Raw genomic sequence first — 14,947 nt, 5'->3', positions numbered from 1 at the left:
TTACTCAAACATTAATCAACTTGTAAAACCTATTCAGAACAAAATAATATTCATGCTTCTGTACTGACGCAAAGGCCTGCACCCATTGTTTTTCTTCACTGCATTTCTGATCAAATATTCTAGGCCCTCTGCCTTGCTCTTCGTCTTCCTGTGCCACCCAATTTAAGAAAAAGCCATGTCAAAAGCTCCAGTCAAACACCCTCCATTTGTTTACTCTTCCCCCTGAGAAGATGGAGCATTGGACTTTCAGTCTGGGCTTCTGTGAGGTCAGGTTGTTTGACAGAGACAATAGACTTTAAAACACTGCCCTGTTTCTCACTGCAACAGCAGCGGCTGGACCGACACACTATACAAACAAGTCTTTGTCTTTCAGAGACTCACATGGTACTGCCACGACTCTGATCCCAAGTTATTGCAGTTTTTCCACGTGGCCCCAACTACATCACAGGCAGAATCCCACTGGAAGGGAAAAATACATTAAAAAAATAAAGAGAAGCTCTGGAGGAAATGAGTAAGAGAACTCAGCAAGCCAAGAAAAACTACATTTTGTTGCCTTTGTTATCAGTATTGTAACAAAGAAGCAGCCCTAAGTCATGAGTCCTAGTCTTACTCATGTCATGAGGGGGTAGATGCGCTGAAACTGTAAACAGGGTGAAAGAGAGGCATCCTTACACTCAGGAAGACCGTCACTCAGTCCTGTCAGGAAGCGCTTCCTGGTACATTCTGGGGAAATGTCTTCCTCTTACAAAGATACTGCAATTTTCCTGCAATCCCAGCACACACAACAATAACAGCTGCAAATCCAGGAGCTCCTATATTACTTCTGTCACATCATAAAGGAGACTTGAACATCAGCGTTATTGAATATAGAGAACAACAAGCACAGCCCGAGCCATTAATTCTGTGCCTGTGAGACAAATGTTTTAGATTAAGATATTCTAATTAATTTCACAAGAATGTAGACATCCCAGTATATCATGTGGCTTATAAATGACACCTCCCCTCTGTCAAAATACACCACCGCAAGAGAACTGCACCAGGAATGCAAGGAATGCAAACATCATGAAAAGAGGTGCCTGAGATAGAAAAGTCCCAGTCGACTTTCTGGACACGTGGCTTCAAGAAAAAATAAAATCTAAATCTAGAAAACTCTGGGGAGTGTGCCATGTTGATCTTAGGCCAAGTTTGCTGCTGATACAAACATGGGTCAATAATGGACTTTGTCTTCTGTGTACCTGACAGAACAACACACACGCACACACAAATGTCTGCCTGAGGAAACAAGCTTCCAGGAGATTAAGAGACACAAATAAATAAGTCTAAACAATCACTAAGCAGTTGGAAAATTTGTTTTACTATGCCACTGTAACATCAGATACAGCTGTGCAAGCACGTGTGCACCAGGATGGGTTTTTGGAGACATGGACCATTAGCTGCATGAGTGAGGTGAGGATACAAATAAGGCTAATGACAGAGAGGGAAATAAAATCCTTTGTTATGCTTTAGGTTCTCTGCCTGCGGGCCAAGACGTCATCAGAGGGAGGCGGGCAGAGCAGAGGACTGCCAGGGGGTCATGCGCCTCAGAAATTGGAGGGGGTGGGGGGTGTTCCTGATTAAAAATGTACACTACAGAGCTTTAACCATACAAAGGCTTTATTAGTCTCAGACTGATGATGAAGAACACCGACACTGGATCAGCAGCAGCTATAAAGTGCTGGCTCCTACTGTATTTTCTAAATGATGCTGGGCGCCAAACTGAGTCTGACTGGAGGTTCTCGACAGTGATTCACTGTTTGGCTTGCACATTTATGGATGCCTAAATAAAATGTGATGTAATAAGGCTCCTCTCATACAAGCCTAGCACAATTTAAGGTACTAAAAAAACTGTAATGCATTGAAATGAAACAAATCCTTAAACTTAAAACACACTTTGATAATTTTTTTCCGCTTTATCACTTCTCTGTGGATGGCATTTATTATATTATATGAATTAGTAGTTTTTACTACTACTACGTGTATTGTTTGTGGAATTTAAACACGTGTGGTGCATGGGTTGGTGATTTAATCTTAAACTAAATGTTAAAACAGCAAGGAGATATCACAATGAGTCTCAGGGACATTGTCTATGGATTTTTTTTACTGATAGCAAAGCAATAAAGTAAAATATTATTAATAAAAGTAAAAAAGTGCACTGCATTTAACCCACTTCTTTATATCAACATATATTACTGCACATATGGCAGCCTAATGATAAATATCCATTACCATAAGTAATATTTCCAATATTCAGATGTATCCGCAAAAGTTAAAAAGCTAAACTCTGGGTTAATACGTTAGCTAACACGTCCACATCATTTGTAGCTAATTAAACTGAAAACAAAGGGACTTTAGTCATGCAAGCGCTTTAGTGAAGACTGGAAAACTCAACATTAACAGTAACTCTGTTTTTAAAACTTGAAAAAAGTTCATTGAAACTTCGGTGAACTTACAGTTTTCGGCCAAAAAATGTTACTGAAAGCTTTCCGCAGTCTCCGGTTCGCTTACTCCAAACTCTTTGGACGCCTTTCAACGAAGCTTCATGGTCGTCGTTCACCTTCTCATTGAATTTGTCTGTGAAGTGAAGTTTTCGTCCAGCTAAAAAGCCACATAGAGCGGCGTCAAGCTAAAGCCACACAGGAAGAAAATGCAGGAAGTCCTTACTTCAGAATAAAAGCATGAAAACCTTTAGCAGAGGAAAAATCAACTTTGTCCTTCATAATAAAACTCATGTCCTGTGGAGTGAGAATAGAAAAGTGTATCCTTCTTATTACTATTGCCACAAAACAGCAAAAACATTCAAAATTCGGCTGATAATTAGTGCCAGTATTTAAAGACAGCCTTGGAAGTATTCTATATGAGCTTTATTGTATCTTATAGAAATGTTTAACTTATTGTGTTTTATATCACTGGGACAGCTAAAGTTGAGCAGTTTGTGAGAATAGGCAAGCTTGAAATGGTTTGGACCACAGAGAAAATACCTAAATATAGTGAAGGAGGACATGCAAAGGGTTGGTGTGACAGAGGAGGCTGCAAGGAAATGGAGATAGATGATCCACTGTTGTGACGCTTAAGGAAAGCAGCCAGAAGAGGATGATGATAAAGATTTTATTTAGATTTTTACCTTTTAGTGTACTATATTCAGCTGTTTTACAGAGAATTCTGTTCTATTTTATTCAAATTTTGATTTATTAACCTCCTGTATTTTACTTCTTTTCCTTTAATTCAGTTTTTTGTTTGTGCAATTTTTATTGTACTGTGCTAGTTTATTTTGTCATATGGTATTTCAATGAGCTGTTCTGCTTTTTTTTTTAGCTTGTTGTTACTGGTTGTGTTTAATATCTTGGCTGCTGTAACACACCAATTACTCAGCTGTAGGGATAAACAAAGTATATTTTAATATTTTATATTGCAGTTATGTAAATGGTGCATATCCTGCTTTGACTTTTGTACCCACCATGCACAGATAGATAGACAGATAGATAGATAGATAGATAGATAGATAGATAGATAGATAGATAGATAGATAGATAGATAGATAGATAGATAGATAGATAGATAGATAGATAGATAGATAGATAGATAGATAGATAGATAGATAGATAGATAGATAGATAGATAGATAGATAGATAGATAGATAGATAGACAGACAGACAGACAGACAGACAGACAGACACACACTGGCTATAAGAAGCCGGTGTGTGAAAGGCTAGGTTGACTGAGAACAAATCACATCAACGTCACACTGAGTGCAAATTAAAAGCTTTAAAGGTCACATTCATTTTAATTCCACTTTAGAATAATCACCTGTTGCTATTTTTTCAAATGCACACTGCAAGTCTCCTGATAAACATTTTCAGACAGATCTACCAGTAGGTGGAGTTAGAGGTGTTCTCATGAGGTTGGGAGCACACTGAAGGGCACAATTGAAGAAGCCTTGACTTTATAAGACATAAAGTGTCTACTATAGACATGATGTAACACATTTGCCTTGCAGTGCAAGAAGGATGTTTTTCTTTCTATCTAAAGTGTGGAGAAAATACAGACATAGTTCATTATGTGTTTAATGATAGAATGGACTTAAACAGCACCTACTGACATGCTGAGAAATGGGGTGATAATGGTGTAGCCTCCTGTGGTGCAGCATAATGACTGTGCTAACATGTATCCTCAAACCATCCATCCATTCTCTTCCACTCATCCATTTCAGGGTCATGGGAGGGCTGGAGCCTATCCTGGCTGACATGGGGTGAGAGGCAGGGTACACCCTGGACAGGTCGCTAGTCTGTCACAGGGCTAACACAAAGAACTATTCACACTCACACATATGGGCAATTTAGAATCAGCAATTAACCTAGCCCTACTAACTGCATGTCTTTGGACCCTGGGAGGAAAGTGAGGGACCTTCCTGTATAGCATCATGACATGTATGTACACACATTCTGCAAGTGTTTACACTCTATTTTGAAGTGGCATTCTCTTTCTTATATGGCTGCATTTTAATATCATCGGGGAGCATACTGACAAAGATACTGAACAAAAGAACTGCCAGCTAGTATTATTCTGTAGGTGAAGATAATCTTCATAACGAAAAACATCACAGAGGGTGGAGGTAAAACGGGTAAGGAGTGAGGATTAGTGAGGTGGAGTTTTTTTTTTTTCCATTATGTCTTACCAAATCATCTTTAGACTTCTAAAAATACAAAATTAGGGCTGCATCCATCCAACCTCTTCTCCTGGTACTTGTATCTGAATTTGCAGCATCTACCAGTGTTCTCTTTCCCTTTTAAAATCTATTTAAAGCATAAAATTGATTTATTTAAGGTTGCATGAAGCTGGGCTAAAAACTGAGCTGGCAACCTAGTGTTAATGGAAACTCTCTCAAAGAATCTGTTTTTATTGGGCTGGTTGCATCTGGCCTCCAGGTTGATACTGGCATAAGCAGAGGGGTCCCGAGCAACCAATCCACTTTAAATACAGATTCTTTGTTAATCCCGAAAAATGAAGCATCCATACTGTGCAGACCCTGAAAGGGGTCTTAAGCAGATATCTTCATCACAACACAGATATGTAAAGCATTGCTTTGTTTATGAGGGTTTTCATGCTGTAAATAAAACACAATTTTGTGCATGTTCTTTATATGAGAAAGCTAAACAAATAAAAGCTAAAGTTGGATTTAATCAACTGAATATTCTGATCACGTTTTTAATAAATATCCAGCTAGACCTCTCAAATTACAAAAACACATGTGTTCAATTTTTTTGAACCTTCAACACTGAAAAATGAAGCAGTTCTTCTAGTGGCCACTTGAGGCTGGCTTCAATAGCAAGTCAGTCCCTATAGAGTCCCATCTTTAAATGCCCCACTGCGCAGCATTAAAAGAGCATGTTCACAGCCTGGTCCAAGGAAAAAAAAAGGTTTGGGATAGTTAACCCTTTAAGAACAATGTTACCAGAGTCCGGACACAAGCAGCTGTAGCTGATCAGGGTCTGCTGAACTGAACCGCTCTGACTGTTGGTGCTTTTTCAAACACTTCTAATGCAGTTATCTGACAAATACCATTGCTTTCTGTGTTGTACAGACTGCTCAAGAAATCTAGGCTTCAGTTTCAGTCAGTGAACCTCCAGTATTTTATTAGTTTATCACTAAATTACAGGTATCTGTGTCTGTTTGGCGCAGATTAGATTGGCGGCATTATGGGCAGCCCCTGGGGGTCCAGGCCCGCGCCTACTGATACACTTCAAATATAAATTACACGAGTTACACAATGTATATAGTTACACATATTTTTAGAGTGGTTTTGAGCTATAGTTCTCCAGCCTGCCTGGATAAGAGTGGATAAGAGTCAGCACACTTTTGTGCAAATAACTACTAACTAACCACTTTTTAGTTGGGACATTTTGCTTGATATTGAAGCTCTAGTTGCACGGTGGTGCAGTGGTTAGCACTGTTGCCTCACTGCAAGAAGGTCTAGATTCAACTCCACCTTGGCCCAGGCCTTTCTGTGTGGAGCTTGCATGTTCTCTGTGTGGGTTTTCTCCAGGTACTCTGGTTTTCTCCCACAGTCCAAAGACACTGCTTAATTCTAAATTGCCCATAGGTGTGACGTGACTTTGATTGTGAATAGCCCTGCAACAGGCTGGTGACCTGTACAGAGTGTACCCTGCCTCTTGCCCATGACAGAGAGATGGCTGATACAAAATAGCTAATTTAGAAATGTTTAAAAAGAAAGAAAAAAATGGAAATGCATACAAATAACTGCTAAAAGATATACTCCACTGAGCATCAGTCTGTAGAGAAAGAAACTCTGAGCACCTCATCATAAAACAATCATAGCAGCAAAATCAGTTTGCATTTTTTTTAAAACCTCCTTTCTTTTTTCCTTTTGAGCACAACACTCACTGTTGACGAAGTCTCGAAGACCTGCAGTAACTGATCAGAATTCTAACATTACTCTGATCATTTGGAGGGAAATTATGCTGCCGACAGCTTTAAATCTGCAGCCAGTCGGCGTTCTGGCTTCATAAAGTGTTTTGCCTGTCACGCACACAATCTCTGGAGACAATGCCCCCAAAGCATCAGCATGCTGATTTTAGTGGCTATGGAAACATTGTTGCTGGGAAGTACCTATAAAACCCTGTAACAATTTTTAATTTCCTTGCATGGTGACGGAGGCAGAAATGAGAGCAAAAAATGTCTAAATTGATGTCAAGTTGTTCTGGGTTAAACTGAAGGGTGAGGCTCCATTCTGAGGTCAAGTGTGCCTGTTGGTGCAAATTAATTGAAAGAGTCAGGATACTGAAGTATCTGGCAGAGCAGCTAGAAATCATAATTCACGTGCGAATTACCTGCTAGTACTAAAAGCACCAGATCATTTTGTGCTTGAAGAAGTTGGCAAACCATGCACTGAAGAATAAAAAAAAACAACTGCAGAGTATTAATAGACAAAGTACAACAAAAAGGAAAAAAATCTTGTTGGATAAATGTCAGCTTCGTAGAAAAACATTCAATATGAAGAGCACAATAAGATGAGGTTTATGGAGGACGGTCGGCGAGAGCCAGTTTGCATTTGACCCTTTGCCGCTGTTATTGTTAGAAAGTCTAATAACTACAGAAGCTCAATAGAGGCTCAGGCCTGACAAGGACGCATGAGGACACGTACTGTAAATACAGATTTCACAGTCTCTATCACGATTTTTATTCCTCTTTGTTGTTGGCCATGGGAGCAGCTCTCCCTCCTTTCATTTGATGTCTTTCATATATTTCTACTGAACTGCAGAAGCTGTGCGTTCTCCTTGGAGAAGAATGAAATAAACCACAACCGTGCCATACAACAAGCAGTCTAAATTCACTTTATGCCCAAAACAATCCCACGCTTGGAATGCCCAGTGATTCATTCTTAGCTGATCATGACTGTTTGCTAAAAACTCTTTTAACCCCCAGCTAGAGATTTCTTATGTAACCCTGTGTTGGCTGAAGAAACGTACACAGACGGGCAAACAAGCCAGGAGCTGTGGCTGGACACGAGGGGCCTTTAAGCTACATGATAGCAACATGTCACATAAACAATTTTAATGCAACAGTTAATGGGAAAATACATTTATTTGCCTTCTTTCAGTGAGATAGACATAAAAAAAAAAACATTGACACCGCTGTCACAGCTGTAAACTATAGGCAGCCAGATGGTATCCTGGTCCTGGCTATTAGACCCAGAGTTTTACTTTGAATTCTAGTTTATTATTTGATGTTCGATTTGGTTCTTACTCTGTTTATGTTTGTTTACGTTTGATTTTAACATTACTCGGTATCTTGAGCCTCAGTTCTTCAGTTCCTGTTTATTCCATTAGTGTCCTGCTTAGAGTTAATTTTGTATAGTCTCAACCCACTTGTGTCCTTCTGTGCCAAGTTTAAGTGTGTTTGGGTCTTGTCTCATTTAGTCAGGGACTTCCTGTTTTATTTTGGTAGTTGTTTGTCTTCTGTGTCTTGTTCCTAGTTTTTCTTCTCCTGTCTCTTTATTCTTTAATTAGATTCTTGTCTTGCCCCCCCCCCACCTAATAGATTTGCCTACAGAGACTTATAATGACAAGACTGCCATTCTGCCCTAAAGAACTTTGTTCATTCTGAGGAGAAGCAGAAAAACAAAGCAACCATGCAGGAGGTAAAGCACAGCTGGAGTGTCAGGATTCAAACCCTCTGCAAGATCCATTTTTAAAGGATCAGTGATCCCTTCATTAGGCGCTGAGGGATGAGATGCTGGGACAGGTTTTATTTCATCATTTGGCTCCTGTTCTTTTATTTCTTATATTAACACACCTGACAGGGTAATAATTAATGGGATGAGAGCTCAGACAGCAGGGTCCCTGAGGGTTCTGAGAACCTCTCCTCAGTGACAGGTTCAACTCTAAGGTTTAATGTATGCCTGCTTGGTAAAGTGACATTCATTATGGCACATGAATGCCATCAGTTTTGTCGCCCATCTTGCAGATTTTTTACACTAATCATTATCATTCTTCAAACATTACAAATTCAACAATTAAGCAATTTGACTGTCGACAGCTTCTCTCTTTGTGCATTCATGCAGGATTGATTACATGTAGTCTACATGAAGCTACCCAAAGCACACACAGAATTTAAACAGCTTCTCTCATGTGACAACTGATTTGCATACCGTGACAAGACATTAGCGAGTATCACCACTGACTGCAGGCACTGAACACTGCATTTCTACTCCTAGGTAGTGAAGAAGAATCATTCAGCCCTGCGTGTCACACCGTCCCTTCTGCTTCCTAAATGCAAGCTGTACTAACAAAGAAAGGAACACAACAGAAATAGCTTTGTCCATCAGCCATGTAGAACCTCCTGACATCCTATAATTATTCCCTGCTCGTCAGGAGGCTAATAATAAAGCAGAGTCTGCCCTGTGGACAGCAAATTGAAATGCTGCACTCAGATATATTGAACAGCCAGAGCAACATGAAGAGGCCAGGAGACTTGGACCACAAATGAGCTGCAAGGTGACAGTGACTTTCTGCTTTAGGTGAGAAAACAAAGTTGAGGATTACACGAGAACAGTGAAACTGAAGTTATGGCTTGCGTTCATGGATTGTATGAATGTAGCTTCCAGGTTTGTGAAGTAAAGCTGATGTGGAAGTGATTTAAACACACTTTCTTTGTAAAGGCCAGTAGAGGGTGACTCATGTGCTTGCAAAAAGAAATCTGGTTGAACAAAAAATCTAAGCGAAAACGTGCCTCAGTAAACACTCTCCTGATTACTTCCTGAATCCTTCATGGACTCAATTGCCAGTTTCAGGTCTTATTAAATACAACATGCTGTTCATTTAATAAATTATTGTCCCCATCAGAGTCAGTATGGAGGATTAACCAGGGAATGCTTACTGGCTATAACAATTTTGTCTTTCATTTTGCCAGATCCACAGGATAAAAGATAGACATAGCCACAAAGGGGGAAGCTACTTTCTGAAGTCCAAGTTTGAAGCCTTGAGATGAATGTTAATGCTTTTGCCATCTTCACTGCATTGGCAAATATGTCTGAAAGACACACACACACACCCACACACGCACGGCCTTTTTGGTCAGTGTAACGCATAGCACTGTTATTACTAACGAGGACTGAAGTCTAGCATGAAAAATTTGAACTTTTGTGGACATTTCCTGTTGCTCAAGCTGCATGATTATTTCCTGTAGTGCCTCAAAAGTATACTGAAATGGTTTCAGGTAAACTAGGATGAGTTCATACATCAAACCAAGCAGAAATACACAAGCTGAAGCAACTGAAGTGAGTTCATGTAAGACCTCCACTCCCACGAGGATGATTCCAATGTCCTCAGGTGGCTCCTGCAGTCCTTCCTCCTTTTGAATTACTGCCATGGTGGTGGTCTCCAGTTTCATCTGAGCATCATTTCCTTCACATTCCTAGGATTAATATATATAAATTGTCCATGTTCGATTGATAATTAATCACTTTTTTTTTTTAGAGGAAGCGTCGCGGCTGCCACCCAGCGGTCTGGATGGAAACTACTACAAGTCTTCTTTATATGGTTTTTAGAAGGTTTTTTTTTAGAGGACGTATCGCGGCTGCCACCCAGCGGTCTGGACGGAAACTGCTACATGTCTTCTTTACACGGTTATTTAGAGGGTTTTTGTTTAGATCAAGCGTCGCGGCTGCCACCCAGCGGGCTGGACGATAACTGCTACAAGTCTTCTTTATATGGTTATTTAGAGGGTTTTTGTTTTAGAGGACGTATCGCGGCTGCCACCCAGCGGACTGGATGGGAACTACTACATGTCTTCTTTATATGGTTTTTTAGAAGGTTTTGTTTTTAGAGGACGTATCGCGGCTGCCACCCAGCGGACTGGATGGAAACTGCTACATGTCTTCTTTATACGCTTTTTTAGAAGGTTTTTGTTTAGAGGACGCATCGCGGCTGCCACCTAGCGGGCTTGATGGAAACTGCTAGAAGGTTTTTGTTTAGAGGAAGCATCGCGGCTGCCACCCAGCGGGCTGGATGGAAACTGCTACAAGTCTTCTCTATATGGTTTTTAGAAGGTTTTTTTTTTTTAGAGGACGTATCGCGGCTGCCACCCAGCGGACTGGACGGAAACTGCTACATGTCTTCTTTATATGGTTTTTTAGAAGGTTTTTGTTTAGAGGATGCATCGCGGCTGCCACCCAGTGGACTGGACAGAAACTGCTACAAGGCTTCTTCTTTTTTTTTTTTTTTATTGGACAAAAATGTACAAATCATTAAGTTAAGTATCACGTATAGCTTCCCGGCCCACGTTGTTTGCAGCCCATGAAGACTGCAAAGGCCGGACGTGAGCGGCTAGCCTTCATATCAGCGTTGCCTGCCCTCACCTCTGCATAGCTCATGTCGCCTAGGTGAGTGCGAAGCACAGCTGTGTAAAAGCAGCTGGTTAAACAGAGAACGAACTTTTTCTCCTTTTTGTGGTTTAATTTTAATTCTTTAATTCAAAATAATCTGTTAAAACAAGCATAACACATTTCAACATTAAGGAATACAGCTGAGCAAATGATTAATTTCCAACTATATTGAGACATTAATGTTGAATAAAACTATCCAGTTATGATGCTTAACTTTATTTTCAGGAGTTTGCTTATCACAGGAGCACTTCCACCCTTTGCGAAGTTTAAGCTTATGTATATTGATTCATTCATCAACCAAACTTAAATTCATATTTCTCATGTTAAATATTGAAATGTGATTAAAATGCAATTAATTTCGATTAATTAATTACAAAGCTTCTAATTAATTCGATCAATTTTTTTAATCGAGTCCCACCCCTAATATATATATATATATATAATATATACACACCACCACAATGGCTACATGATCGTAATCAATAATGTTCCCCAATGCTGCCTACAGAGATTATATGATATGGATTTTACCCCAGGAGCAACCCAATCATCTTTGGTAGATCCTGGGTCTCTAAGGACTTTTACAATTTGCCACACCATGAAGCCATTTTAAACATGTTTTGCATGGTTTAGAAATAACAGAGACCAAATTTAACAAATATAGCATAGAAGAAAAAGGGCCAAAACAGTAAAATTGTGTGTATTTTGCATGCATTGACTTTAGCCATTCTTTTAATTTTGTGTTGCATTTCTGTATTATTTAATTATGGTTTAAATGTTGTTGCTTAGATAGAATAAATTAAACTGACAGTGAAATACAAAAAAGGGGTATGAACACATAAATTCTGAACTTCATCATGGACTCTTTTCAGCCAGAAGTTTTGTTATGAAAAATGTTAGCAAAAATGTTTTATTACTGCTATTTTCTTTGATTAACTACTGCAAGCACTTCATTCAATTTTTGTTTTTTATTTTGTTTTGTGTTTTTTTGCTTAAAGATGTTCAAATATGAAATGGCACAACTGTCAACAAACTAGTTACATTTAGCCACAATAATCTCTGATCCCACTTTAAGCTTGACAGATGTCAAATCTTCAGCCCCAGTGGGTATTAGAGATATAGGTGGAAATGATCAAACTGACTAATTAAAAAGTATCAGGGGAGATTACATTAACAATAAAAATAATTTAGAGAAAATACCTTTAAACAGAGACTTAGACTGTAGTTAACTTGGTTGTGTTAGCATAGTCATATAAAAAATGAGTTTGAACGTGATATTTTGAAAAAGTGACAGCTGAGTGTCCTCAGTCTACTCCAACACAAAACTGATTTTGTTTTAATTTGAATGTATTTTTCAAATATCTGGAGAAATGTTTTACAGAAAAGGTGTGACTTTTACATTTCATTTGGGAGCAGCCGTGCCCTTAAAACAAGCATGCATTCCACAGTCCTGATAAACCCCTATGCTCTGCTCACATTGGGGTTTCAGTGGGGATCTCACTGAACAAAAGGTGATGTACTGCCATCATTGATATACAGGCTATGGATAATCTCAGTTTTAGAGATCTGCTTCGGCCTCCTTTGGCATTTCAGAGAACTGCAGTTCAGCAGAACTGACCCAGAAATGGTCCTCAGGGAAATCAATACAGCAAACTAAAAGGCAGTAGCAGTTTCTATCATTTCACTACTCCTTGAAACCACTCTTGCAAACTTTATATGACAGCATATATGTTTTTATATATAAAGTATATGCATGTATATAAAACATAGGCATATTACATTTTATAACAAGAACAGTTTATCATATATTGTCTGACAGAATTATATCCATAATTGTAATGGGAATACTTAGCATTGCATACAAGCGTGATCCCTGACTAAAGCTACAATAAACAGTTTTTAACACTGAACTATGTGTCTGACTATGATTGCTCTCTAAGTGGGCATATCCAGATCACAGCACGAAGCCAGGTTTCATTTATGTGTTTACTGATGACATTTACCATCTGCCATCATGGAAACTAAAGGCCCGAATTATTGCTGGCAAAGCTCCACAGGTATTCCATTTCTCTTGGCTTTCCCGTGTCTGAAAAAGTTTGATGTTTGTCACAAAGCCAGGATTCACTGCAGAACTGTGAATCACCTTTTCTCACCTCTTCCATTCACCTTTGATACACAGCAGCCAGCACTGTAGCATCTTTTTCCAGGAAAGACGTCAGGAATGACAATGGAAGCAACCTGCATAAAAGGATGCAATAAAAGGGTACCAAAAAAAAAACCAGCCCTGTGTTGGTGTGTCTAATTCAAAGGTAGTAAATTCCATATTTGGATGCTACACTGCGACCACGCTGTGATGAATTCATGAATTTCATCTTGCAGTTATGTTTCATCTGACAATTTAGATATAAAATAAAGAATTTTCTTTTTAACACTCTAAATGTTTTCCCTCTAAGTAATTCAAAAACGTGGACTTACCACCTGGGTTTAGCTATCATCCTCCGCGGTCACTGCAAATTTTTTTTTCTTCATTGAGAACAAGAACAAAACTCATCCATCTGTTAACTGTAGGGGAATAAATAACATCACAGTTAAGAATAAATATCGTCTACAGCTAATCAGCTCTGCTTTGGAACTTCTACAGGATGTAAGCATCTTTTCCAAATGGACTCATGTAATGGTCATGATTAGGAAGGGAGATGAGCCAAAGATGCCCCTTGGGCTCTGACTAATGCACCTGCTGTGTCTCAGGCTCTGGTGAATGATGGGCTACACGACTGGCTGAACAGATTAGTTTTCACCTACCTGGATGACATCCTGATTTTCTCATATAACCTTGTGGAGCAATAGATGCCATGTTCACCAGGCACTACAACTTCTGGAAAACAAACTCTTTGTAAAAACTAAAAAAATGTAATTTATATGCCTTCTGTGAGCTTCCTCGGTTTTATCACTGAGAGTGGGCAGGTGAAGGTAGACCCAGAGAAGATGAAAGCTGTGTTTGAGTGGCCTCAACCTGTGAGAACAGTGAAAATGTCCCCCTGCAGTAACTGGACTTGAACCTACAAAAACAAAGGAGACTTGAAAACCAGTGTTTAAATATAAACTTTACTAACATTATGAAACGCTGCAAATTCTTTCCTGTGGTAAATTCTAGCAGTTCCAGCTTTTCAGTCTTTTGCACTGATTGTGACATTCATGTCTAATAATGTTGATAGAACACTAAATATTGATAGAAATAAAAGAAAAACAATATTTTTCATTATTTGAAAGAACATGTCGATCCTGTTTATAAGCATACCTGCTGCACTCGCTTGACTAATTGGGCATTTTCCTGAGACAAAAGCATCTGCTTAGTTTATGTTCTGTCAGGTGGAGCACAGGGAAACCTAGCAACAGGCTCCAGCAGAGCGAGCTTGTCGCTGCTCACAGATTATTAAGGTACAGATGACAAACCACACACTCACAAACACTTAACCATGTGAACAAACACGCATCACTTGCTACTCTCAGCTGGTTAGACAGAACACAAAGTGCCATGGGAAGCACATTATAGTACACCACATTGACCTGAACACATACCACCCAGTTGATCCTGTTGATTCCAGCACAAAAACCCAGATGCTCATTTTAGCAAATGCGGAGGCTTCTAAATTGATCCAAATTTCTCTGACAGCGTGTGGGTTAAAGAAACCTGGAAGATAATTGCATTTAATCAGAAAGCGCACAGACAAATGATTCATCTGGTAAACTGTGTTCTTTTGTGCTTGAACTAAATGTGCAGAATGCAAAGCATCCGTGTTTGTCTTTTTTCTCTGAAGCTTTTATCGCTCTATCCCTTGTTTAAAAAAAAGAAAAGGACAAAAATAACCTGGAAAGAGAGAGATAAAGGATGTTGTTTGGCTGCATTTTTTTTTTTTTTTTTTGCAAAAACATCCTTGCAAGAACTAAAATTTTCCAGAGGGTCAATGGTAATGAAATTGCTTTTACATATATGAAAAAAAGGATGC

General features: G+C 39.1%; 1 pseudogene; it reads right to left on the bottom strand.

Moving 5' to 3' along the window:
• The window catches only part of LOC115773226 (liprin-beta-1-like), a 29,119-nt pseudogene extending 26,463 nt beyond the window's left edge, over nucleotides 1-2,656 (bottom strand).
• Between the last annotated feature and the right edge of the window lie 12,291 nt (nucleotides 2,657-14,947).

This window comes from Archocentrus centrarchus, chromosome 23 (genome assembly GCF_007364275.1).
Source record: "Archocentrus centrarchus isolate MPI-CPG fArcCen1 chromosome 23, fArcCen1, whole genome shotgun sequence".
In the NCBI taxonomy this organism is placed as follows: domain Eukaryota; kingdom Metazoa; phylum Chordata; class Actinopteri; order Cichliformes; family Cichlidae; genus Archocentrus; species Archocentrus centrarchus.
This window is presented reverse-complemented; position numbering and strand designations above follow the sequence as displayed.